The 27,147-nt window shown below is 37.8% G+C and overlaps 1 long non-coding RNA gene and 1 pseudogene across 1 annotated transcript; one reads left to right on the top strand and one right to left on the bottom strand.

Annotated features, from left to right (window-relative positions):
* Nucleotides 1–4,199: 4,199 nt before the first annotated feature.
* On the bottom strand, nt 4,200–7,858 carry LOC132430614 (uncharacterized). Its single transcript, XR_009520538.1, has 3 exons — nt 7,782–7,858; nt 6,542–6,633; nt 4,200–4,415 (listed from the first exon to the last, which is right to left on the bottom strand). It is a non-coding gene; the product is annotated as an uncharacterized lncRNA (long non-coding RNA).
* Nucleotides 7,859–12,728: 4,870 nt separating this feature from the next.
* Nucleotides 12,729–15,353, top strand: LOC132430613 (cullin-1 pseudogene; annotated as a pseudogene).
* The last annotated feature ends 11,794 nt before the right edge of the window (nt 15,354–27,147 follow it).

Here is a 27,147-nt window from a genome sequence, read left to right as displayed (position 1 = left end):
AGGTAGAGTACAGTTTGCATTTTGATGGTAAGGAGATAGCTTCAGAAAATAGGCTTTGGAAAGTCAGTCTTCTGAAGGTCTCATCATCATGTAATGGGGAGACAGGGAGGAGTAAAGCATTTTGATATGGTTAAAAATTGATATCATGTTTTCAGAAAATAGTAGAAAATGCACATGTGATTATGAGCCCTAGGAAAGGGAATATTAACAGTAATGAAAACCAGAAGGACTCTCATATTAAAATGGAGGAATGAATAGGAGATCATACTTCACAAAAAAGAGTAAAAAGAGGGAGAAATCTCAAAGTAAAACAAATAACATGAGATAATATAATAGGAATAAAATCGTAAAGAATTCACACTAAAATATAAAAGGGATGAATTATCTCCCTGAAATACATAGATTGTCATTTTGGATTATCAAACAGTAAACGTGCTTAAAGCAATTGATATATAATGGTTGAAAATACTGGGATGGGCCAAGAGATACTCTGTAATTTCAAACAAAAAGAAAGCAGGAGTGGTAATATTAATGTCAGAAAGGGTAGAATATTAACTTAAAAGAAAAAATAAGAATAAATTGCAGCATATAATAAAGAAATAGTTTGAAGTAAGTTTCATAAATATATTCACCAAACAACATATCAGCTAAATATAAATTATTCAAAATTTATCTAAGCAGTGGAAGAGCTAAAATTCATAGAGGAGATCGAAAAGATAATTAAAGATCTACCATTTTAAAACAAAGCTGGATCAAAGGGGGTCAAAAGTTACAAACTTCCAGTTATAAAATAAGTAAGTCCTGGGGATGTAATGTACAACATGGCAACTATAGTTAATAAACTATATTGTATATTTGAAAGATGTTAAGCAAGTAGATCTTAAAAATCCTCATCCCAAGAAAAAAAAATTTTGTAGTTATATATGGTGACAGATGTTAACTAGACTTATTGTGATGATCATTTCAGAATACGCACAAGTATCGAATTATTGTGTTGTACACCTGAAACTAATACAATGTTATAGGTCAATTATACCTCAATAAAATAATTAATAATAATAATAAAAGCTGGACCAGCTGTATTCAAAGCTAAGTGAAATATAACTTCTAACAAAAATGTAATTGCAATACCGTTTAAATCAGCCAGATCTTTTAATGAATGGAATGATTGCTAATTTAACTTTATTATAATATCTTAAGAGAAGAGCAATACAAACAGGAAAACCTATGGACTAACTTGACTTTTGACTATAGGTGCAAACATTCTAAATTAAATTTTAGTAAATGTAGGGGGAAAATATTCCATTCACAGTAATGACAAAAAGTATGATAATTCATTTCACCTAGGTTGCCAATGACGCACCTGATTTTGGAGATAATAAAATGTGAAAGTAACATTCATGGCATCCTAGAATCAAAGAAATATGATATAAAATGCCTAGAAATAAAGCTTTAGAAAAACATAAATCTTAAATTTTTAGAAAAACCTATAAAATCTCACTGAATACTCAAACACATCCTTAGTTCTATTTACAACAGATTTTATATTTAAAGTTCCCCAATAGATTCCCACATACAGCCAAATTGGAGAACTGTTGGCTTTAAAGGCAGAAATGAAGGGGGTGGGAGGGGATATAGTCAGCTTCTTCTTTATATATTTTTATGTTGAAATATGTCACTTACTAAAATCATTATTATATTGAATTTGAAATCGAATTTTCTTGTTATTTTCAATATTATATAAAAAAATCAAAACTGGGGTGTATTAGTAATATTGGATCCATAATTGGACACTTAAAATAACAGATAAAGGGAAAAAGCAACAAGACAAATGAAGAATGAAGGTTTAGAGAGGAAAATAGGCTTCTGAGTCTCAGTTCTCACCCACAGAAAGGGCTTCTTCCCTCTATACATTTCTTAATCTTCATGTTAATGAAGAACAATGGTTACTCCAACTTTTCATTTTTAAAAATTGAAAATATAAGAATGGGGTTGCCCAGAGTTTAGGTCCTAACTCTCCATTGATTGGGATAAAATATGAATTATAAGATCCCTCTTCAAAAGAGTAAATTAAGGAAATTATGTTAAAAACTTGGAGGAAAAGGATTCCAGAGGAATAAAGAAGAGAAAGAGAGAAACTTGAGAAAGATGCAATAAAAGAAAACGTACTGTGTTTTATCCTTTAATAATTTTCAGCTTTTAGACTATCAACTTCATAAAGAAGTAATTCTTAAAGGCAAGCTTGGCATTATACTTAAGCAGAATAGAGAATAGTGAGTAGTCTACATGAAATTAGTTTGGGGGTGCTAGGAGATATCCCCTAAAACATTTCCTTCATATACTTCATAATGTCTGAAATGTTTCTAACAGGAAAAAAAACACTCTTCATTTCATAATTAATTAGAGGCACACCCCTTGGGAAAATTAAGTATTGAATACAATTCATACAAGTTATAATCAAATAATATCAGATCTTCTGGTAATTATAGGGAGATGAAAAAGATATATTGTGTGGTGGAGGGGTTTCTGTGATGAAGAATGAACAGAGGGATCACAGCAGAGCCTAATAAGTCCACAGAAACCTCATGACTTGTCCAGGGTAGGCCCTATCCAAAAATCCTCAAGTTCTACAAGATGCCAAGTGCTACCAAGAAATTAGTCCACAAGAAATAAGTTTCTCTTTTCATTCTCTCACGCTTGATTGGAGTGTTTGAAAAGAATAGAGCAAATGGCAAGGTGAGTAATAAGAATAATGTACTGAGTAAATAATGTGTACTTCACAATATTCTCTGACTCATAGAACTCACTCCTTGGTGTCTCGCCACAGAACACACACAGCTACCTTAGCAGAGAGCTGAAAAACCACCCAGGACATAGGAAAGGCAAGTCTGTCAGGTTCCTTGTTGCCAGTAATTTTGTATCCAGACCCTCACTAGAGACAGCAGCGGGTGATAATTTTATCACTGGCTTTCAGGAGGGATCCTGCTGGGAAAGGAAAACAAAATAAGCTCTTCGCCTAGTGACAATAACTTGGCAGAACCTTGCTGGCTGAGATATAGGAAGTATGCTTTAAAGCTGTGTTTGTCAATCTTTTTTATTATTACCTTTTTAGCCATTTTTCCTCTAACCTCTTCCCGTGAAATTTTAATACCACAGATATACTGTATATTTAATGATGTACGGTATGCATGTCTCTGATTTACACACAAAAAGTAAGATATTTTTCCTCCCCCAAGAACCATTGAAGGAGATATTGCTCCCATTGAGAATGTTTGTTTTATTTAGTTATTTTTTTAAATTTATTTATTCTTATTTTTTGGTTGCATTGGATCTTTGTTGCTGCACGTGGGCTTTCTCTAGCTGCAGCGAGCGGGGGTTAACTCTTCGCTGCGGTGCGTGGGCTTCTCATTGCGGTGGCTTCTCTTGTTGCGGAGCACGGGCTCTAGGCGCGTGGGTTTCAGTAGTTGTGGCGCGCAGGCTTAGTTGCTCCACAGCATGTGGGATCTTCCCGGACCAGGGCTCGAACCCACGTCCCCTGCATTGGCAGGTGGATTCTTAACCACTGCACCACCAGGGAAGCCCTGAGAATGTTTGTTTTAAAGTAATATCATTGAATGTTATTATTACATGCGGCAGCTTATATTCTCTTTTTCCTAATTTGTGAAACTAGAATAGGCCATTAAAATTTGTTTTCATCCTTAAGAAAAAGACTCAACACCATGTTTAGGAAACTACTGTAGCGAAATCATTTAGATTAAGCAATTAAGGAGAATGAGTCAGTTGGAGTTTTTCTGGCATGAAGTCAATTGCTGGGATGCTTTCACATCTTTCCCACTGCTAGAATTTGAAAGAAAATGTCTTATGCCTTTAGAAATCATCTACATATAATTAGTAAGTCATTTGTATTGCAAATACTCCATACTCTCATATAGTTGTTTAGAACAAAGAGTTGGGATTTTACAGAATCAAAGTAAACCAAAGAGGCAATTCTGCCTCCAGGATGGGATCACATGACATTTGCATGTTTAACCAAATTTACTTAAACGTTCTCCATAGTTAGATTTATTCTACTACACATTTTGAAAATAATATCAAGAAAAATACCGTATATGTCTTCTTATTTGAGCACACACACACACACAAATGCTCCCTCCTCTCTTAGTAAATTATTTTATTCTTCTCTGAACTAACAGCTCTGCCTTCAGTGCCATGTAATGCGCTATGCCCTTTACAAGGTAGAGGAACAAGTTTTTATCCAGTTTTACTTGGGAAGGGAAGAAGTAAGAACGTTGCACCTTCTGTCCAGCACTGCTCACTTTATTTATGAGTGTCTCCCACCTGCTGCAAGGTGAAAGCACACAGCTTTATGCCTTCACCATGTATTCTCTCAGGGTTTTGAAGGCACTAGGAATAAGCTGGGTGAGCAGCACGCATACCAATAGAAAAAAAAAAAGAAAGAAAGCTAAAGTTCCATTAGCTGAAACTTTAAAGAAAAGAAATATAAAATGCAAATGAATGATTTCATCAATTTTCAAACTGTCATCTACTGATAGAATCAAAGCAGGTACTCAAAAATGTACGATGGAGCTCGGGGTTCAGGCAAACATGGTTGGAATTCCAGCCCCACCACTCACTATGTGACCTTGTAAAAGTTTGCTTTATTTTCCTAGGCTCTGAGGATAATCCTGTACAACTGGGTTAATAATAGTCCCAACCTTGAGGGTGGTTATGAGGATTGCAGAGCAGAAGTGCCAGGAAAATGTCCAACGCACTGCAAGCATTCAAAAAGTGCTTGTTGTTGATAACAATATTACCCTCTTTTTCTTGCCTATTCTTTAATTATCCCCAATATTGCCTTGTACATAAGTACAGAGTAAATACATGAATCAATGAATATAATTATGATACAACTATATATAACACCTAAGAATGGATATACCTAAGTTACATATTTTCTTCCTTCTTCCTATGATTTTGGTCGTTAAAGACAAAGAGTCATGACTGTCACTATATCTAGAAATAGAGGGATTAGATTTCATAATTTTTCCTTTGACTGCAGATTGACTATTCTATATATATTCTATATATATGGTGCTGAAAATCTCAGTTTAGTGGTGATTATCAAGAGTGAAAATTGTCTAAAGCTCAGATGCCAATTCATGTGTTCAATATGTAACATTAAAATCTTGAGATGGGAGTAGAAAAAATTAGCAATAATATATATTTCTATTACGACATTCTACAGTTTTAATTTTTATGAATCTCGTCATCCAGGAAACCGATAAATTAATTGGTTAGTTTTATGTCTCCCTGAAAATAGACTAGAGGATCTAAAATGATATTTCTCAAACAATAATGGACAGATGAACTACTAGGGGATATTGTTAAAATGTAGATCCTAATTTAGTACATCTGGTCTAAGGCCCGAGATTCTGCAAGCATGTACGCAATGCTGATACTGATGTATGCAAACCACAGTTTGAAGATCTAGCATCTTAATATACTCCACACTGCTTGAGGTAAGGGATAAATAAAATTGTTTTGAGTCACTCAACAGAGATAAGTTATAATTTTTTTAAAAACATAATTTTATCCTCCATTTGCTTCACAGGGCAAATTTTAAGCTCTTTCCATAACTATCAATAACTGTAAAAATAAAAACTGATGATACACAAGTGAAGATTATAACAGATAAGTAAAGACAAGTGACAACTAACTGTGACTGGCAGACTTTATTTAGCTTTCACTAACAAGCCTGGCAAAAACCAAGAAGAAAGAGACTACTCAAATGTCAGTTTTTACGGAAAAAAATAAGAAAAACAGGGAGGGGTTGAATATATAAAATCATGATTAATATTAGAAGGCAAATAAAAAAGTGAGAAAATATTTGCATTGTATTTGATGGACAGTAGGTCAGTCTTCCTAACTTATAAAGAGGTCTCAGATATAAAGAGTTCTTAGGTAAAGAGGTCTAGTTTAAAAATGGGCAAATGATTTGAAGTGGCCACCCAGAGAAGAATAAGTTTATATATATTTCAAAAATATAACCATAGTAGTAAACTAAGAATTGCAAATTTAAAATACGATGCTATTTTTCAACTGTTGAATTGTGAGACTAAAAATTTTCATTCCGAATTTTATCAGAGATACAGTGAAATGGATACTCTTATACAATGTACTCTCATAATGTTTTAAAAATCATTTAGAAATCTGTATCAAGGACCTTAAAATAGTCATACACTAGATGTCCACTCAGGAACATAGAAGATTTGCCATTCAGAAGTAGAGGCTTTCTCTCCTTAGTCCTGCCTAGATATAAAGAGACTAATTCCTAGCCTTGGTATTTGATGTATTCTTCTGTGGTCATGCTCTATTTGATTTTACTGAAAGCAAAATAACATCCCAAACACTAGTGTCCTGATGAGGGTCACAGGATCAGATGATTCACATGCCCTGGTTCATATCCTCTCAGTCCAACTTGTTGCTCTGGCCATTGCTACAGCAACCAGCTACATGCAGACGTAACCCAACAACACCTTACCTTCTCTCCATTCTGTCTTCTCTTCTGACCCAGGGTTTCTCTGCCACCACTATGTGGGACACCTGCATGAACCCATTCAGTCTTTCTGATGCCTGTGTGAGCATGGATACATCAGGGAGTTAACCTCCATGGGATAACCCTAGGTTAATGCAAAACAAAGTACAAAATTTCCATTGAAACTGCCGATCTACCCACTCTAACTGTAGAATTCCTGAACTGCCAGCAGCAGAAACCAATGCCAAGCCTTGCACCACTAGGACCCAGCCTTCCACTTTATGGCAGGTTGATTACATTGGGCCGCTTTACCCTGGAAGGGCAGCAATTTTCTCTTCTCAGACTTGAAATTATCTCTGGATACAAGTTTGCCTTTTCTGCCTTGTGCCTCTGCCAGGAGCACAGCTCAAAAGCTTATACCTGATTAAGTTACATAGAATCTTCCATAATATAACCTCAGACCGAGGGGCCATTCTAAGAGAGAAGGTATGACCCTGAGTGCCTGACTCCAGAATTCACTCTCTGGTCCTACCATACAGGGTGCCATCTTGGAAGCAGCTAGCATAATAGATTTTTGAAGCACCTGTTAAAATGTGTAAAGCATCATCTTTGGGTATCTGCTAAGATGAGACATATGCATTGAACTAATGCCTGATATGCAACGCTATGGCCCCAATCTCTAGACTTACCTGGGACCATGAAATGAGGGGTAGAAGCAGAATTGGCCCACTGCATCACTCCTTACAGTGACCATTTTGCAGAATTTCTACTTCCTGACCCTACAAATTTAGGTTCTGCTGGATTAGAGGACATGAAGCCAAATGGGACTGGGGAAGGGAAGCAACAAGGGGAAGCTTCTTCCTGTGTACACTGTAAGGGTTCCATTAAAGCAGAAGCTGGTCAATGTTCCCTCATACCAGTGGAACAGTAGGCCAGGAAAAGAATTACCATATCGTCGGACGTGATCCCAAATACCATAAGGAGTGGTTGCTGCAATACAATGTGGGAAGACAGAACTGTATCTAGAACCTAGGAGTTCACTGGAGCATCTCTTGGCATTTTCATGCCTGCTGATGAGTCTAATAGGCAATTGCAATAAACCCAAACTGGCAACCTTAAAGCAACTGAGAACTCCAAACTCTTAAACTCAAACTCCAAACAAGCCATCTAGACTGAAGTTCTAGTCAATGGTAAGAAAATTATAAAATTGGTGATAGACAAAGGAGAAAATAAATATTACTTGTACCTTTTGGACTAGCTGCAGCAGTGGAGACAGCACATTGTTCCATTAATATTTGCATATTAAATCATTGCATGTATCCTAGAAAGTTTTTGAGAAATAAATGTAACGGATGGTCAGCCAATACAGTCTTTCAAATAGTTAGAGTGATTGATGATAAGTGATAGTTAAATAGTTACCCATTTAAAAAATAAGTTAGATAATGACAGGCAAAGAATATTTACACACATCAATGAATAAAAGATATCAGAAATAGATTTAAAATTATGTCAACTTACTACAAGATAAAGGTATTTCATGTAATTGGGGAAATGACAAAATTTTTCAACAAATGATAAGATAACTAAAAAGGATCCCTCCCTCTTGCCTCTATTATTTTTAAAATGCTAAAGGGATCAAAGATGTAAATGTAGGATATGAAAATGATAAAAGTAATGGAAGAAAATATGAAATAATGTAAGTGAACTAGAAAAAAGATTGATCAACTCAACTACACAAAAATAAAATATAACTACAGAGCACAAATATCATAAATACAGTCAGGATAAAAGAGAAGATTGTAAAACAAAAATTATAACACAGACAATTATAGGAATAATTAGATTTAAAAGAGCTTCTAAAATTAACAGAAAAAATCAATAGCCCAATTAAAATAAGCAAGGATATTAACCAATCATTCACCAAAAAAAGGAAATATAAATTTCTTTTAAATGTGAAAAGATTTCCATCACCAATAAATTATAGTGCATATACACAGTGGTAGTCCTATATAAACTATGAAACCATTTCCAAGACACATTGTTAAATTTTCAAAAACAGGGTTAAAAACCAAGAATTTTAAAATGAATATGTGTATATAGTGCCTATGTGTGTATATGCTTCTATATGCATAGATTATCTAGAGAGATACATAAATTATCTATAATCATGTTGCCTCTGGACAGGGGATGAAGTGGGTACTGAAAAGGAATGATTACTTTTCACTACAAACCCTTTCATATTTTCTGGATTTTTTACCTTATGCATTTATTCATTATTTTTAAAAATTGGTTGCCTAAAAGTCAATTATTTTCATCATTACTATGACTTTAGATATTCATTTACATCATTTTTAATACTTCTTAGAATTCCAATATATATATATACACACAATAGTTTATTTAATCATTTCTCTATTGTCGAACATTTTTTCCTAATTTTTTATGTTAAAGATTTCACATGTTTGCATACACTATTTTTCTTCATATGCATAGTCTAGCCAAGCTGGTCTCTGCATAGTCTTTTCCTTTCCACTAACTCCACATGCCTTCCCCAGCCTCTTCTCAAGAGTTTTAAGTTCAATCTATCTTTTATACTCTATTTTCTTTTTCAGCTCTGGCCCTGAATTTTTTCCTTTCATTTACTTCCTATGTATTTATTACTTCTCTCTACCTATTTTGCTTCCTCAATAAAATAGGAATACCAACATCAATCTCAGAGAGTATTTGTGAACATTAAATGAAATTAATGTGGGAAACATGTATAAGTGATTAAACACTACAAAAACATAAATTATACCATTCATATTCTGTTGTACTTTATTATAATTATTTAAGTTACCATTTGTTGTATTAGTGTCACCGTTACATTGTTACCATTTTGTGTACCTCCTGCATACGTACATATTGCCTTTTTACTAGCTTGTCAGTACTTTAAAGAAGGATTCACTGTTCATCTATGTATCCTCTACCAGTAGGTATAGTTGGCACCTTGTACTGAGCAGTCCTCAATGATGTTGATAGGGCAATAAATGCAATAAATAAAACGATTGATTCTAATACTCGGATTTGGAGTTATGAACTGTTCCATTAAAAAAATTTTAATTCAGCAATCAGAGTATAAATGATAGTCCATAACTTATATATAATGCTGCATTAAGAGAAATGCTCAGTAAAAGGGGACACCTTTCTTGCCCTGGTACGCCCCAATCCACCACCAACTGATATAAGTACACATCTTGAAGGAGGCTATTGAATCTACTATAAAACACAATTCAGGGGCTTCCCTGGTGGCGCAGTGGTTGAGAGTCCGCCTGCCGATGCAGGGGACATGGGTTCGCGCCCCGGTCCGGGAAGATCCCACATGCCGCAGAGTGGCTGGGCCCGTGAGCCATAGCCGCTGAGCCTGCGCGTCCGGAGCCTGTGCTCCGCAACGGGAGAGGCCACAACAGTGAGAGGCCCGCGTACCGCAAAAAAAACCACACAAAAAACCAAAAAAACACAATTCAGATCCCAACTTCTCTAAGGGACCTATAAACCTCTCAGATACAATCACATTCTCTCTGACTTATTACAATGTCACCGATTTCATCTATGGACTTTGCTCTACCTATTGTCCTGCACATTATTATTCATTTACATGACTTCTTCCTCTAGCATATAATGACTCTTTGAGCGCATAGTAAACGTGATTTTTCATCCTGATTTTCCCAGTCCCTACCACAGTGCCTGGCACATGGTGCATCTATAAATATTCACTAAATTGAAATTAAGCTAATTTGAGGAAATGAGTCACTTATATTGCATTACAGTTAAAAAATGAAAAGATTTTGGAGCAAATTTGATTCAGGGAAAATATGTTTTATGTAATTTTTATCATAATAATATTTGTTATAAACTTAGTAATAATAAGAAAACCCAAAGATGATATATTACCATCAAGTATAGAGTTGAAAAGAAAAAGAATTGCACAGTGTCTACTTAATATAGTTCAGTTAACATCTGTTTGTGGTGCCATTAGTTACTACCTACTGGCTAGTGTTCAACCATGATCAGCAAACTAGGAGGTTGTACTCCTGATGATACGTCTATTTTCTGCCTAATGGTGTATTAATTTAGCTGACGTTGGCTGTCCTGATTAGAATCAATTCACACATCAGAACATTGTTTGTTGAGCATGGCAAATATTTGCCTTAACTGCTCTGCTTTCCTGTCTTTAAAAAGAAATAAGTGACTCACTAAGAAGGCCTAATAAGAAAAGAAATTTAAATTATTCTGTTCGGAGAATCCCCAGTCCCAATCTCTTGATTTTCAGATCACTAGTGGACTTCAATATATATATAACTTCTTAGATAAGACACTAAGATAAAATAGTTGTGTGTTTATGTATGTAATTTATTAATGTTTACTTCTAATAAAATATATATTTATGTGTAAAATTTATATCTTTATATATAAATATATATTCTAAATTATGGATGTTGATAAATTCATGAAAATTTTAACTAAGGAAAAAAGCATAATCGGAGGTATAGATTATACTATAACACGCACATTACTTTTGGCTAACATAAGTTGGCCCTCAATTATAAATTCATAATCAATTGAACACTGTATTGTATGCATTAAGGCAGGATGTGGGCAACTAGTCCTTAAAACTAGTTTGATGTACTGGTTTTTCTCCATTTAACTTTTCCTCTAGCTGCTGCTTTAAAATTTTCAATGGATTGCATTCCTGTGCTCACCTACTCTCTGGTTTATGATTGGATCTGGTCCAAAAAGGCACTGGCAGGATATGAGAGGAAGGAAGGAGTCCAGAGCGTTTATTCCCTTGACCCCTTCCATTCTGAGATACTGTTTGATTATGCCTGCACTTTTTTTATGGTCTAGGTTCTGTCAGGGAGATTTATTCCCATGGCTGTATCTTCTATCAAGTTCTAACAACACAATGGAACTTCTAGTCTCAAGGTGGACTGAACATGCACACCAAAATTTCTGGCTCCTATTCAAAACTGACATTCTGGTTTATGTTTAATACAGATACTGTAGAAAGTTTATAAAAGTAAATAAGTATTAATGTATAACTATATTAAGAGGGGGAAATGGGATAAAATGTTCTGATATCAGTGAAGCAATGAACCAAGGCTGCCACTACTCCTGGACTTAAACCAATGACATCACCAAGAACGTGACTGCAAGGAAAGGCCATGGTGTCAACAGGTGGTCATAATTGAGGACGTAGAATCAAAACTAAGAATCATCAGGCATCTGAGAAATGCTGGAAAAGGAGGCAACAAACTCATGAATCAAAGAATTTATACCCAATAACTTAGAGATAATATAAAAATATCAAGGAGTTGGAATACATATAGTTACTATCCACAAAGAGATAAATAAAATACACCCATGACACAAAAGTAAATAGCTATAAAATAAAAATGTACTGTGGAAAAAGAAGTTAGAGATCATAGAAATGGCAACTTGTTTGAAATTAGTAAAAAAGAAACTCATTATAGTCAGGTTAAGTAACAAACTGAAACTAGCTAAAGAACAAAATAGTTCGTGCACATGAAACGTGCATCTTTCCCTCCAGGAACAATTGCTCAGTATTTGCTCATTCAAGGTTCCCAGAGACTTTATAGACTATAACTACCAAGAATAACAAGAGTTGGGCGAATGGGCAAGGAGGAGGAGGGAGCCGTGTTGCATGCAACTCCAGGCAGGGCAGCCCCGGAGGCTGAGGGACACTGCAAGACCTTGGTGGAACGGGGATTTAACTGGGGCCAGGAGCAACGACCATGTAGAGACGTCGCCGGAGCCATTTAGGCACCCACGAAATGCGGGTGCACGTGTATTTTTTGGGTTGGCCAAAAAGTTCGCTTCGGTTTTTCCATAACATGTTACGGAAATATATAATGCAAATAATGCAGTGGATTACCTTATGAAGACAAAGGACAATAGAAGCAGTGAGCCTGCTTCTGAGCAAGATGTTTCTGCTCACTCAGTTCAGTGCTGGAATCACTTTGGTGTTTGCTTTACTTACACGTCCCTTTCCAGGTTTGCCTGCAATGAGATTTCACTCTCTAAATTGAAAGGACATCCTTTCTGAGCTGCTGTGAATAAATCTGGAATGATATTTTAAATTTTCATCTAATGGAGAATTAGCTGTACCTTGAATAAGGATTGCTGTGTTGGACGACTTCAGAATATCCCTCACAATGTCATCCAACAGGAGCCAGAATCCCCATGGACTGAAGCAGATTGCCCCTGACCAGACCTGGGGTGACCTCAGAGCTGGAATCCAGCAAGTGTATACCAGACAAAGTATGGTGAAATCCAGATACATGGAACTCTACACTCATGTTTATAACTGCTGCACGAGTGTGCACCAGTCAATCCAAGCTCAAGAGGCTGGTGTCCCTCCTTCTAAATCAAAAAAGGGGGAGACGCTGGAGGGAGTTCAGTTAGTTGGCTTGGAATTGTACAAACAGCTTAAAGAATTTTTGAAGAATTACTTGACAAATCTTCTTAAGGACGGAGAAGATTTGCTAGATGAGAGTGTACTGAAGTTCTACACTCAACAATGGGAAGATTACCGGTTTTCAAGTAAAGTGCTGAATGGCATTTGTGCCTACCTCAATAGATATTGGGTTCTCTGCGAATATTACGGAGGACGAAAAGGAATCTACCAAATCTATTCTCTTGCATTGGTGACTTGGAGAGATTGTCTTTTCAGGCCATTGAATAAACAGGTAACAGATGCTGCTGATTGAAAAGGAAAGAAATGGTGAAACCATCAATACAAGACTGATGAGTGGAATTGCACAATCTTACGTGGAACTGGGGCTGAACGAAGACGATGCCTTTGCGATGGGCCCTAGGCTAAAGGTGTACAAAGAATCCTTTGAGTCTCGGTTTTTGGCTGACACAGAGAGACTTTATACCAGAGAGAGTACCAAATTCTTGCAGCAGAACCCAGTTACTGAATATATGAAGAAGGCAGAGACTCGTCTGCTGGAGGAGCAGCGGAGAGGCCAGTACCTTCATGAGAACACCCAAGAAGAGCTAGCCAGGAAGTGCAGGCAGGTGCTCATTGAGAAACACTTGGAGATCTTCCACAGGGAATTTCAGAATTTATTGGATGCCGACAAAAGTGAAGATTTGGGTCGCATGTATAATCTTGTATCTAGAATCCAGGATGGCCTGGGAGAATTGAAAACACTCCTGGAGACACACATTCATAATCAGTGTATTGCGGCAATTGAAAAGTGTGGAGAAGCTGCTTTAAATGACCCCAAAATGTATATACAGACAGTGTTGGATGTTCATAAAAAATACAACGCCCTGGTGATGTTGGCATTCAGCAACAATGCTGGCTTCGTGGCTGTGCTGGACAAGGCTTGCGGTCGCTTCATAAACAACAATGCAGTTACCAAAATGGCTCAGTCGTCCAGCAAATCTTCTGAGTTGCTGGCTGGATACTGTGACTCCTTGTTGAAGAAGAGGTCCAAGAATCCAGAAGAAGCAGAACTAGAAGACACGCTCAACCAAGCGATAGCAGTCTTCAAGTATATAGAGGACAGGGACGTGTTTCAGAAGTTCTACGCAAAGATGCTGGCAAAAAGGTTTGTTCATCAGAACAGTGCAAGTGATGACGCCGAAGCAACCATGATCTCTAAGTTAAAGCAAGCTTGCGGTTTTGAGTATACCTCTAAACTTCAGCGGATGTTTCAAGACATTGGTGCAAGCAAATATTTGAATGAGTGGTTCAAAAAGCACCCGACAAATTCAGAGCCGCTGGGCTTGGATTTCAGTATTCAAGTTCTGAGCTCCAGATCATGGCCTTCTCAGCAGTCCGGTACGTTTGCCTTGCCGTCAGAGCTGGAACGGAGTTATCAGCGCTTGACGGCGTTTTACGCCAGCCGTCACAGTGGCAGAAAATTGACGTGGTTATATCAACTGTCTGAAGGAGAATTAGTAACAAACTGCTTCAAAAACAGATACACCTTGCAGGCATCTACATTCCAGATGGCCATCCTGCTCCGGTACAACACAGAAGACGCTCACGCCGTGCAGCAGCTGATGGACAGCACCCAGATCAAAACTGACATTTTTGCACAAGTGCTACAGATCTTATTGAAGTTGAAGTTACTGGTCTTGGAAGATGAAAATACACCTGTTGATGAGATGGAATTGAAGCAAGATACCTTAATAAAATTATATCTTGGTTATAGAAACAAGAAATTAAGGGTTAATATCAATGTGCCAATGAAAATGGAACAGAAGCAGGAACAAGAAACCACACACAGAAACACCGAGGCAGATCGTAAACTATTGATCCAGGCGGCTCTCGTGAGAATTATGAAAATGAGGAAGGTTCTAAAACACCAGCAGTTACTTGGAGAAGTACTGACTCAGCTCTCCTCAATATTCAAGCCTCGGATCCCAGTAATTAAGAAATGCATTGACATTCTGATCGCGAAAGAATATTTGGAGCGAGTGGATGGTGAACAGGACAGCTACAGTTACTCAGGATCAGAACTGCTCAGGATCGCCACGCTTCAAGTCTGTAAATACGGACACCGATGCCATTTAACCTAATTTAAGACCAGAGAGGATGGAACCTTCCATGCTGAGGGCTGCATGCTTCTGCATCCGAATCAACCCATTGGCCACCTGAATAACAGCTGCAGGCTGGGCGGCCCCTCGGAGGCCAGCAACACCTAGAGAGCAGGTCTGAACGGACCCACGTGTAATCTGCTATGAAAAACCATTTGTAGAGTATATTTCATTTTTTAATGTGTGAAAATAAAACTAAAGGAAAAAAAAAACAAGAGTCGACTCGAGAAAGTATCAAAGTGATGTTCAGAAGCATGGAGAGTAAATCCAGAAGTTCAAATTTTCTTTTCAATTTAATTCCAGAAAAAAGTAATAGAGAAAATAAAAGAAAGCCAATATTTGAAGAAATAATACCTCAGAATTATGGAAATATATGATTCTACATATTACAAAAGTCCACTTAATGCAAAGCAATATCATAACAAATTTAAAAAGCAAGAAACAAATAAAACTTCACACCTGAACACATTGCAAAGCAACTTCCACATGTTAAGGATAAAGCAAAACTTCAAAAGCCATCAGAGGGGAAAAAACAATGTAATAAAGTGTAAAAATCAATTTTCATGAGCTATTTTATCAGGTTTATTAGATACATGACATCAATAGAGCAATACTTCCAAATTACTGAGGGTAATTGCTGAGAGTTCTGCTTCTGCAATTGCTCACTAATGGCTTCAGACCAACCTTCCAACCAAGGAAAACTTAAAAATATAGACAAAATTCAAAATGAAAAAAAAAAGTATCCGTTTGAAAATTGCAGTAAAGGTTAATCAGCAGGCTTGGAATGTTCAAAACTTTCACATTCCAGAGAAAGGATTGGCCCTCAACTAGTTCCTGAGTGATAAATCTTTAGAATATCCTGTCTGTTAAGAGTGTATTTGATACATGAGGCCTTGGGGCATGCCAGATATAGTTCATGCTATAAAGTGACTTATGGTGGGAACTTGGACCTCACTGTATCAGTTTGACCTCCGGAGTTGCTGGAAACTAAGTAACCGAGGTCAGCCACTTGGGCAGTCAGCCATGCCTACCTGACTGACCCTTAATAGAAACCTTGACACCAAGGCTCATGTGAGATTCGCTGTTTGGCAATACTTCATAGGACTTGTCACATATGTTGCTGGGAAATTAAATGCTGTTCAAGGACTCTAGGAAGCAGAACAGCTGGAAGCTTGTTCCTAATCTCTCCTTGACCCTGCCCTTTTCACCTTTTGTCTTGACTAAGTTTAATCTGTATCCTTTCGGTGTGATAAACTGTAACTATGAATATAACAGCTTTTCTGAGTTCTCTGAGTCTTTCTAGCAAATCATCAAACATGAGGGTGGTCTTGTGGACCCTCAACACAGAAGGCATCAGGGAGTTTCAAGGTAGTAAAGGCAAACAGAATAGAAAATTCTGAAGAAGATCAAGCGTAAGTGGGAATTTGATATATTTGGAGGTTATATGACAATTTAGCAGTTGGAGTGACCAACTAATTAATATTGGCTCTGGTTCTCCACAGAAATATATTTAAATGGAATGTATATATGTTATTACTTACCTCAAACACAAATTCCAGATGGAGAACAGACCTAAATAAAAACAGAAACATGACTTTTTAATAAAGAAAACTGTCTCGGGGCTTCCCTGGTGGCGCAGTGGTTGAGAGTCCGCCTGCCGACGCAGGGGACACGGGTTTGTGCCCCGGTCCGGGAAGATCCCACATGCCGCGGAGCGGCGGGAGAGGCCACAACAGTGAGAGGCCCGCGTGCCGCAAAAAAAAAAAAAAAAAAAAAAAAAGAAAACTGTCTCTATGATACTGAGGTAGGGAAGCCTTTTAATGAAACATTTTTCCAAGGTAAAATTAGTCAAAAAAAAGATTGCCAAATGTTCTGGCTATCTCAAAGTACTAATAATCATTTGACGAAAGACAGCATCAACAAAATTAACAGGTGGAGAAAAACTGGAAGAAATAGTTATGTATAAATATAAATAAAATATTATAAATATATAAAATACATATTACAAAATAAAGGACTAGTATGTAGCATAAAGAATACAAGTCAACAAGAAAGGCGCAAACAACTAAGTGGGACACTGGAAAAAGACAGTTTTTCAAAAAATGAAAAAATTGGCTTAAAAATATATTAAAAAGTATCAAAACACTAAACAAATGCAATTTGAAAGAACAGAAATGTGTCATATTTCACTCATCAAATTAGGAAAACATTTAAAATGGTTTAAAGATCGCTTAAGTTTTGGGAAACATAAACTCTCAGAGTTCTGATGTTTACATTGGGGCAGCCAGTTTTCAGGACAATTTGAGACTGTCTTTTAAAATATGAAAGGTGCATGCTCTATAACTTAGTATTTCTGTTTCTAGGCACCTCCTTTAGCGATCTACTCATGCATGTCAAAGTAAACACTTAAAGGTTGCTCTTCCTTAATGTAACTTGTTTATTGGCCTTCAAGGACATCACTTTCTATTGTTTTTTCTCCTTTGTCACTATTCACTCCTAACTCTTCACTGTTGTTTTCTCTCTTTCCTGACCCTGTAAGGTTGGAGTAGCCCCAGGCTCAGCCCCTGCTGCTACTCTCTTCTTCCGCTACATTCACCTTCTTAATTATCACAGATGGCTCATGGCTTTAAACAGCATCTATAGGCTGATAACTCCAAGATACCTATCTCCAGATCAGACCACTCTCCTAAACTAGACTCATATATCCAGTGTCCTAATCACTCACTACTGTATCATTAGACAAAAATCTTCTGTGCTTCCTCAAATTCCCTTGGCCACCTCTTTATTTACAGAGATGCTTTCTTCCTTGTGGGCTACACTGCTGCTGCCTTTGCCAATGCCCTTGCCAAGTTTCCTCAGCTGGCTGGAGGTCAAGGTGAAGTCCCAGACCTTCACGCCTCTCAAGTCCCACAAACCAATCCCCGTCCACTTGCAAATCTCAATGAAAAAAATGGGGTGTGGGATTTGTTCTTTATTGACCACCAAGGAGCTGAATAATAACATCCAGTAAAGCAGGGCGTTGTATCCTCTTGACTAATGGGAATCGAGAGATGGGAGGAAACTGAGTAGGTAAATTCTGTCTCCTCTCTCTTCTAAACTATTCTGAGGTGTAGTTTCCTGGGGCTAATAAATTCAAACTGGGAGGAGATGAGAGAAATCATTGCCTTTAAAAAGTGAAAGGCGCCTGTGAGTGAGTCAAAGCTGACCTGTAGTCAGTCACACATTTGTGGCTCCTTCTATCTCCTGCCCACACTCATCACTTCCTCCTCCAAATTCCTAAACTGAGTCTAGATTTCTTCTTCTCGTGTATCCCCACGGCATCTAGCATCTTGTTGAACACACATTAAAAACTCTCTAAAATAAATGTCTTTTTAAAGAGAAAGACAATGAGGATGGGAGATGGAATATGCGAAAGAGAAAGAAGGAAAGAAAAGAAGAAAAAAATAATTCAGACCAACACATCTGCTATTCTCTCTCTACATAGTTGTGAAGAGCTATCATTTTGCTTTTTCTCTAAGTAACAAAATCCCAATAATTTATGCAGTTAAGAGAAAAATCTGTGTTCTTCTGGCAAAGGATCTCAAACCTATATTAAAATGTAGACTTACCAAAGTAAAAGCAATTAGCTTCTTGGCAGGCATGGAAACAATAATTGTGCATCTTAAGTATCCTTCTAACCTCTCTTTCCTCCTGTTTGGAATTTGCCCAATTTATAACGGACAGGTTACGCTTCATAAATATTGCTATCTTGGGCTTCCCTGGTGGCACAGTGGTTCAGAGTCTGCCTGCTGATGCAGGGGACGCAGGTTCGCGCCCCGGTCTGGGAAGATCCCACATGCCGCGGAGCAGCTGGGCCCTTGAGCCGTGGTCGCTGAGCCTGCGCGTCCGGAGCCTGTGCTCTGCAACGGGAGAGGCCACAACAGTGAGAGGCCCGCGTACCGCAAAAAAAAAAAAGAAAAAAACAGGATGATCTGACAGTAAATTGGACAAACGAGAGACAACGATAGACTGAGTCATCAGGGCAGATTTTCTGATATTGTGCAGTGTGAGCTGAGGCCTGATAAAAAGACACAGCATTTCAGGAGCCCGGGAAAGAGGATTCTAGATAGCGGGACCAACAAGAGCAAAACTCATGAGGTTGAAAGGATATTGGTATATCGGGGTAACAAGAGGGTACTGTGTGGTTGCAGCATAGTGAGGAAGGGAGAAAATGGCACAAGTTCGAAGGAGGCAGGGACCAAGCTTCCAGACCTTGTAGACCAAAGTATGGAATTTGCATTTTATTGAAAGTAAAATGAGAGGCCACTAGAGGATTTTAGCACAGGGTTAACATCCAATTTTCATGTCAAGATTACTCTGTTCCCTCCATGGAGAAGGGGGAAGGCAGCATATCAGTTCTCCCATTGCTCCTATTTCAGAGGTAGGTTCTGGAAAAACATTATGAGTTTTGGAATAAAGTGGCTTTTAATATCTGTTAATGATCATCAAGAAGTTTCTAGGTAGACCCTTGTTCTGTTGACATCTTAGCACCAAAGGTGTTGGCTGCAGAGTATCCCACATTCAACATCGGTAATCAAATGACTACCAAACATTCCAAAGGTATATATGCAAGGAGACGGACCAGAGGGAAAAATCTTCTAGGATAAGAGGAAGTTTCATTACAACTGGGTAGACCAGTTTATTAGACAAGGAAATAATAAGGCTGAAACAATGCCTAAATTACAAATGCATTAACCAGGGCAATTTTGTCTCTATATGAAGAACACAGCATAGCTTTCCCAAGTCTGATTTACTCCCTTTCAGCTACTTTCAGCAACTAGGCACAATTCATTTTATTGGGCTTCGCTTTATTGGGCAGTTTTTGCAGATAATATGCTGTTAACAAATTGAAGGTTTGTGGCAACCCTGTATCAAGCAAGTCTATCGGCACCATTTTTCCAAAAGCACTTGCTCACTTTGTGTGTCTGTGTCACATCTTGGTAGTTCTTAGAATATTTCAAACTTTTTCACTGTTATTATGTTTGTTATGGTGATCTGTGATTAGTCATATTTGATGTTATTGTTGCAAAAAGATTGGGCTTCCCTGGTGGGGCAGTGGTTAAGAATCCGCCTGCCAATATAGGGCACATGAGTTCAAGCCCTGGTCCGGGAAGGTCCCACATGCCGCGGAGCAACTAAGCCCGCGAGCCACAACTACTGAGACTGCACGTCACAACTACTGAAGCCCACACACCTAGAGCCCATGCTCCGCAACAAGAGAAGCCACCGCAATGAAAAGCCCATGCACCGCAACAAAGAGTAGCCCCCGCTCGCTGCAACTAGAGAAATCCTGTGTGCAGCAATGAAGACCCAATGCTGCCAAAAATTAATTAATTAATTTTAAAAAAGATTATGACTGGCTAAAGGCTCAGATAATGATCAACACTTTTTAGCAATGAAGTATTTTTTAATTAAGGTATGTACATTGTTTTATAGACATAATGCTATTGCACACTTAATAGACTACACTATAGTGTAAACATAACTTTTAAATGCATTGGGGAAAAAAAATTCGTGTGACTCACTATATTGCAATATTTGCTTTATTGTGGTGGTCTGGAACCGAATCTACTGTATCTCCGAGGCATGCCTATATATATAGATCCCCTTTGTTCTTCAAGATTAAAGTCAGGTCTCACTTGCTATATGAAGGTTTCTCTTGTGTTTACAAAGATTATCATAGAGTGCAATATTGTATTATTAAAATGTGTGTCATAATTATTTTTATCTCACCACTAAATTAGAATTTCATTTAGAATAAGGTCTAAAAGATTAATAGGCAACCGAGGTGGAATTTGGTAAATATTTGATTGATCCATTTGATATGAGCTAGCTGGACGTACAATCTTAAGCAAATTTGACTCACATTTAACAAAATATAAAATATTCCAGTTTTATGTCATTTATGTGCTGAATGTGTACTCCTGCTGAAAACTACAGCTATCGCAGTAGCCCAGGAAGCAAAACAGAGAATTTGGACAATTTATTTTTGGACAATATCTGTCCTTAGAAGGTACTGCTAACAAAAGCAGATAGTATTCAATAACGGAAGTGAGCCAGGTTGCATTCAACCTGTTCAAACCTGTTCAGAAAATTACATAATCCTAGCAGGTAATAAGTGGGAAATACTGACTGGCTGTATTTGGCAAGATATTGAGCACAAGGAAGGAGAAGGTTCTGATTACAAAAATATATCAGAGATATGTGAGTCCAAAAGCTAATGGGAGCAGCGGTAAATTAGGAAGAGCCGGGAAAAGTATGCTCTCTACCATCAACGGTTATTAAACTCAGCTCAGTGGGATGTAGGTGGCCTCAAATGACCATTCCGCTGGAGCTCATGGTAGATATTTAATGCTGTTTTTTCTTGTTGTTGCCTAGCATTTAAGTTTCTACTTCCTATGAGCACCTTATCTCCCTGTTGTCAAAGCCCTCATTTGTGCAGCTTTGATGTAAGATAGTGCCAGCCCATAGATACCGAAGGGGGTGATGTATCTCACTCCATTCCAGCATAGCCGGGAGATAGCACATGATTTAGGACTGGCCGCTTCGACGTTAAGTGGCAGTCGGAACCAGCCTCTTACTGCTGCATAAACCTTGTCCTACTTCCATCAGCTAGCTTTCTAGAGCTCCCTTGGTCTTTGCCCATTTCCCAAATCAAATCCTCCAGGCTGTCATGAATTTTTAGAGCCTCCAACGCCCCTCTAATAAAATTTCTTTTTTTGCTTAGAATAGCCAGAATTTGGTTCTAACACTCAAAAGCCAGAAATGTGATTACCACTGACCCAGGAAATATTTAATCTTTTTTCCTTGGTGTCCAAACTCCCTCCAAGCTAACTCTGCTCAGCCCTGTTAACCCCTTCAGTGAAAGTCTCTGCTGGCTTCCCAAGGTGCACGGTCCCCCCAACCATAGCCCCAAGTACCAAGGTGCCTTACACTTTTCTTCCAATTCAGAACCTCCCCTCAGGATGCAAAAATTATTGAGAAGTTTGAAGCCAAAGCTAGAGCAGCTATTCTTTTTTTTTTTTTTTTTTTGAGCAGCTATTCTTAAACTTAGTATTCTTAGAATCTGATACTGTGTAGGTGAAAAGTGGGGTCTCAGAGACCACACTTACCAAAAAGTAAAGTATGGGAGAAGCCCGGGAATCTGCAATTTTTTTACAAGCTAAACAGAATCCTGTTAAACAGATCTAAGGAAGTAGGATTCTATTTAGTGAACACATCTGTGTCTATTTGGCTTTGAAAGAAAAGAGCCACATCTGGATGGTCCCCTGTCTCATCGTGTACTTCATATTTACCTCACTGACTGATTTCTTGAACAACATGTGATTTCTTTGGCCTTCAGTGTTCAATTTGCTCTGATGTGTCTGTGCCTTAGTGTGAATTTCCTGCTACCATTTAAAGCTTATTTATTTATTTTGTTGAAGTGTCTAGCTTCTTATAATCAACTTTAGAGCATTTTGCAAAGGTCAGTCTAATCACTGCTCTACTGAGACAACTTAAATTCTCCTCAAAAGAATCCTTCTTCTTAGCTTGAGGATTGGTAAACATTTTCGTTAGCAACCAAGTGCCAAGGAGTCCTGTTTTAAGTTCAAAAATAAATATTTACTGCTTCAGTGTCTCAGAGAACACAGAAATGTGTTTCCTTTTACTCTATCAAAAATATTGACTACTGAGAAGGAAACATCTTCAGAGCAAATTGAAATTAAATTTTTCTCTTTTGAAAATAATTGTACATTTATTATTCTGAGTAGAACTTCTGTGTAGAAGAAAAAACCTCAAAACATTTGTTCTAAGATTCATATAGTTTTCATTATAGCTGTATAATAACAATAATCCTGGCTGGAGCTTGAAAATATAAGTTTTAATCCCAAATCTAACTTTTTTTACTCTTATAATTATATATTCTTATAATTATAATTTTAATTATAGTTTTAATTATAATTTAATCCTTATAATTTAAGGATTCAATTTTTTCATCTGTTAAATAGGTATAATTCTACCTGGCCTGATTATGTAAGACAAGATTAGATTTTGTAAACTATCAATATAAAAGCACTTCACAAACAGAAAATACTGGTAAATACTATATAAATATGACATTCAATTTAAATAGTGTTAAGAGATAACAAGAAAAACAACAGTAGTTTATATAGTTTTATGTATTTGGCTTTATTCTAAGCTGCGTGTGTGTGTGTGTGTGTGTGTGTGTGTGTGTGTGTGTGTGTGTAGGGAGAGAGAGGAAAAGAAAGATTTATTAAATACCCAAAAACACTCTATGAAATTGATCTTTTTCAGATGAGGAAACTGAGGCACAGAGAAGTTAAATAACCTGTCACAGATCCCATAAATTTTTCACAGGTATTTTGCAGACATGTGGCAAGAAAAAAAGATTTTTTTAATGAACATACCAATATTCACAAACATTTTGGAATTGACCCTGCATCTTGATAGTGGCATGACATAAATATACATTTTTCTTTTTATGAAGCTCAAAAAAATGCATTTGATTTAGCTAAGTGGAGTTTGTACTATTCTCACTTCTCTTCCAAATCCTATGACTCTAAGATGATTGCCTGCCTTTACACAGATAGCAAAAATAGCCAACTGGAATGCCATGTAATTGCTGGAATTTTAATTGGCTGGGAAAGAGGAGCATAAAATAGTATTACAGTCAGAGCCAGCCTAGATTTAAAGTTAGTGACTATTTAAGTTTGTGGTTTCTGAGGCTCCTTCCTCAGAATCCTTCACCAGAGAACTGCACCTACACCGTTTCGTACCTAATCTGAAATTCCCACCAATATCACTTCTATGTTATATCATTTTTTTATCAAATTTGTTTTGATAAAAGACATAGAAATCACACTCATTGTGTAGCACCATGAATTATTGATTAATTTTAACCATGAAATTACAGCAATGATTTTGTCCAATGATTCTGTGCTTACTAGATTAGGACATATCCTTAGCAGGGTTTTAAGAAAAAGGGTTAAAAATATAAAATTTGATTTATCAGTTTCATTTGCCTCTTAAAATTAGGAAAAGGCTGCCACTATTGTATTAATTCCAAGAACAGTGAAGTTCAGTGGGAGATCTTTGGAGTTCCCAGGGTGGATGCAGGAAATCTGGAATGGGGAGAGAAGAGAGCCCTACTCTGTCTCTCTTTACTGAAAGCCCATCACAGTGACTGCATTATATATTTCATAAGTTAATACTCACGGAAGCATGGAGAATCTGACGGCCCCAAGATCATGAGATTCAATCAGCCAGTGCAAAAGGGCAGCAGAACAGGAGCTGGGCAGTTACATGTCGGCGTACAAGCAAGAGATGTCAACCTCAGCCGGGCACCAAAATGAAGACCTCTGGGCCTTGACTCAGGGCAGAGAGTAGCGTCAGATTCTGGAAGAAGAGCCATCCTGGAATGGGATGTGTCAGGAAAGCCAGATCATTGCCAACTTTTGGCAGCTATATAGGAGGATTTATTTCGTGCCAGATTCTTTGTCAAGGATCTCATGTTCCTGAGCTGTCTTTCAGTGTGGAAGTATTTTAGTCGGAATAGCCCTTCTAATCTCCTTCTGCCCATTGGACAAGTATGACTTATAGGATTAGTAAGTTTGTAAGGAGGAAATAATCATGCTCAGCCCAAAAAACATGGGGTCTCTGTCTCGCAGGTCTACCTACTTTTGGAGAGAGCTACTCTGATCTCAACTGCGTGGTTAAATGGTCTGTGCCTACAAAGCGGGGGTGGATGGGTAGGGGCTAAGATCATTCTACTGAGTGGATAACTACAAGTGTGAATTTATTTCCTGAGTGAAGTATTAGAAAGCCCGTGGTGGCCACACATTGAGGTCATATCATCCAATTCAGCCTTTATCAGTAATAATACTAGCATTTCATTTTCCATTTGTCTTTCATGTCTTATTTCTCAGTCGTTTCTATATTTAGAGATGAAAGGGATGTGATTTATGGACTCCCTACAGCCCTAATCCCTGTGTCAGTTCCTTTAACTCTTGCAATGTTATTGGTATTCGTGTTAGTTTTCGTTGCTGTTATAACAAATTACCACAAACGCAGCACCTTTCAACAACACAAAGTGATTAGCTCATCGTTTCTGTAGGTCAGAAGCATAGCACGATGTGGCTGGATTTTCTGCTCGGCGTCTCAGTGGCTGAAATCACAGTATTGACTGGGGCTACGGTCCTCAACTTGCACTCCAGGTCCTCTAGAAAGATAACTGATCATTGCCGGAACTCATTCCTTCTCTTGTTTTCCATGTGGCCCCTCCATCTTCAAGCCAGCAACAGCACATCAAACACTTCTCAGGCTTCAAATCCCTCTGACTCACTCTTTTGCCTTTTTCTTTTAAGGCTCCACGTGAGTACAGAGGCCCAACCTAGATGATTCAGGATAATCTCCCAATCTTGAACTCAACATATTAGTCACCTTAATTATACCCACAAAGTCCCTTTTGTCATGTAAAAGGGTGTAACGCCAGGGAGCAAAAATCATGAGGGCTACATTTCTGCTTACCACAGTTAGATAATAACTTTCCCATTTTAGAAACAAGAAAGTTGAGACTTAGAAAGGATAAAGAACTTGCCATAAATGACACAGATCATAAATGGCAAAGCTAGAATGAAAGGCCAAGTGTGTTTGTGTGAGGCTCAGTACTGCCCTTGACCCTGAAATACCTACATTCCTGCCCACTGTTCATCTTGGACAAATGATGCATAATCAAACACAACATTTTTCTCTATAACAGGGAAGAGGAAGACATGCTCAATGTACTTCCCTCTCTTTCCTTCATCTTGATTTTTCTGTTTTAACTCCCATTTGATAAACATTACCCCTTCCTCACAAATGAGAAATGTTTAGAGAGAGAAGAAGAAAGGGTTGATAATAAAGCAAGGAAATACAAGAGAGAGGTACAACAGAAAAAAGGGATGGGGGAGACAATGACAGGGAAAAGGGAAAAGAAAAAGTCAAAGATGGGGAGTGTACACACAGAGATGACACTGAAGTACTCAGAATTCAATAAACGCACTATAATCTAGGATAATGGTTTATACACTGAGAGATCAGTTAAAAATTTTCCCCACTGTTCTGTTTGTACTCCTAAGCAAAGCCTGCACATTCCTGATTAGGCCCCAAACAAAACACACAATCTAGCATTAAAGAGCTCAAGAGTCTTTAACTGCTTTATTATGGGAACAACTTGAGGCCTGCATTTCAGCTTGAGGTAGCGTCAACCCACTTTGCTTCTTGTCCTTGTCCTACTGAACTGTCCTCAATGCCAATCCCCCCGTCCCAGGCAGAGCTCCCAAAAGGTCAGTTCCTTTCACCATTTACTATGAGGAAGACACCGTTCTGGTGCTGAGGACACAAAAATATGAAAGGACATGGTCATTATCTCTGTAGATTTTACAGCCTGGCCATTAAGGAGGACAGAAAATAAGTAGGTAATGTTAATGTAATGAGGTTAAAGGGAATAATAATTGACACCATGATTTTTTGCCTTCCACTCCAGTTTAAGATCATCACTCTCCCACTCTCAAAAAAAATCTCTCTCTTTAAGATGTGTACTGTGCTAATATATTGCCTACCCTCAAGGCTACCTAGGTATAATTCTAAATATCCCCAGTCCACTCATTTCTCTTTTCCCTGCAGGTGATTTTCCAGGTTTCTCTCTTCTTCGTGAACACTCTCCTCCACTACCATCCACCTCCTTCTCTCAGGTGCTTAAATTTCCTCTACCCCAGGTAAAAAATTAATTGAATTTGTACCCTTCCTTCTTTGCTTCCCTCTTCATGGAAGAAGTGTCGCTCGCTTTCAGGTCAAGTCTAACTCTTCCTCCTGTTCTTTAGATTTATTGCTTTGTGCTCATCAGAAACTGTGATTCATCAGTGATCTCTAGTCTCCTCTTTGTGCAACATACAAACACTGACAGGACCCGGCCTTCT

Source organism: Delphinus delphis, chromosome 9 (assembly GCF_949987515.2).
Source record: "Delphinus delphis chromosome 9, mDelDel1.2, whole genome shotgun sequence".
Lineage (NCBI taxonomy): Eukaryota > Metazoa > Chordata > Mammalia > Artiodactyla > Delphinidae > Delphinus > Delphinus delphis.
Note: the sequence above shows the minus strand (reverse complement) of the source record. Positions and strands in the feature narration are given on the sequence as shown.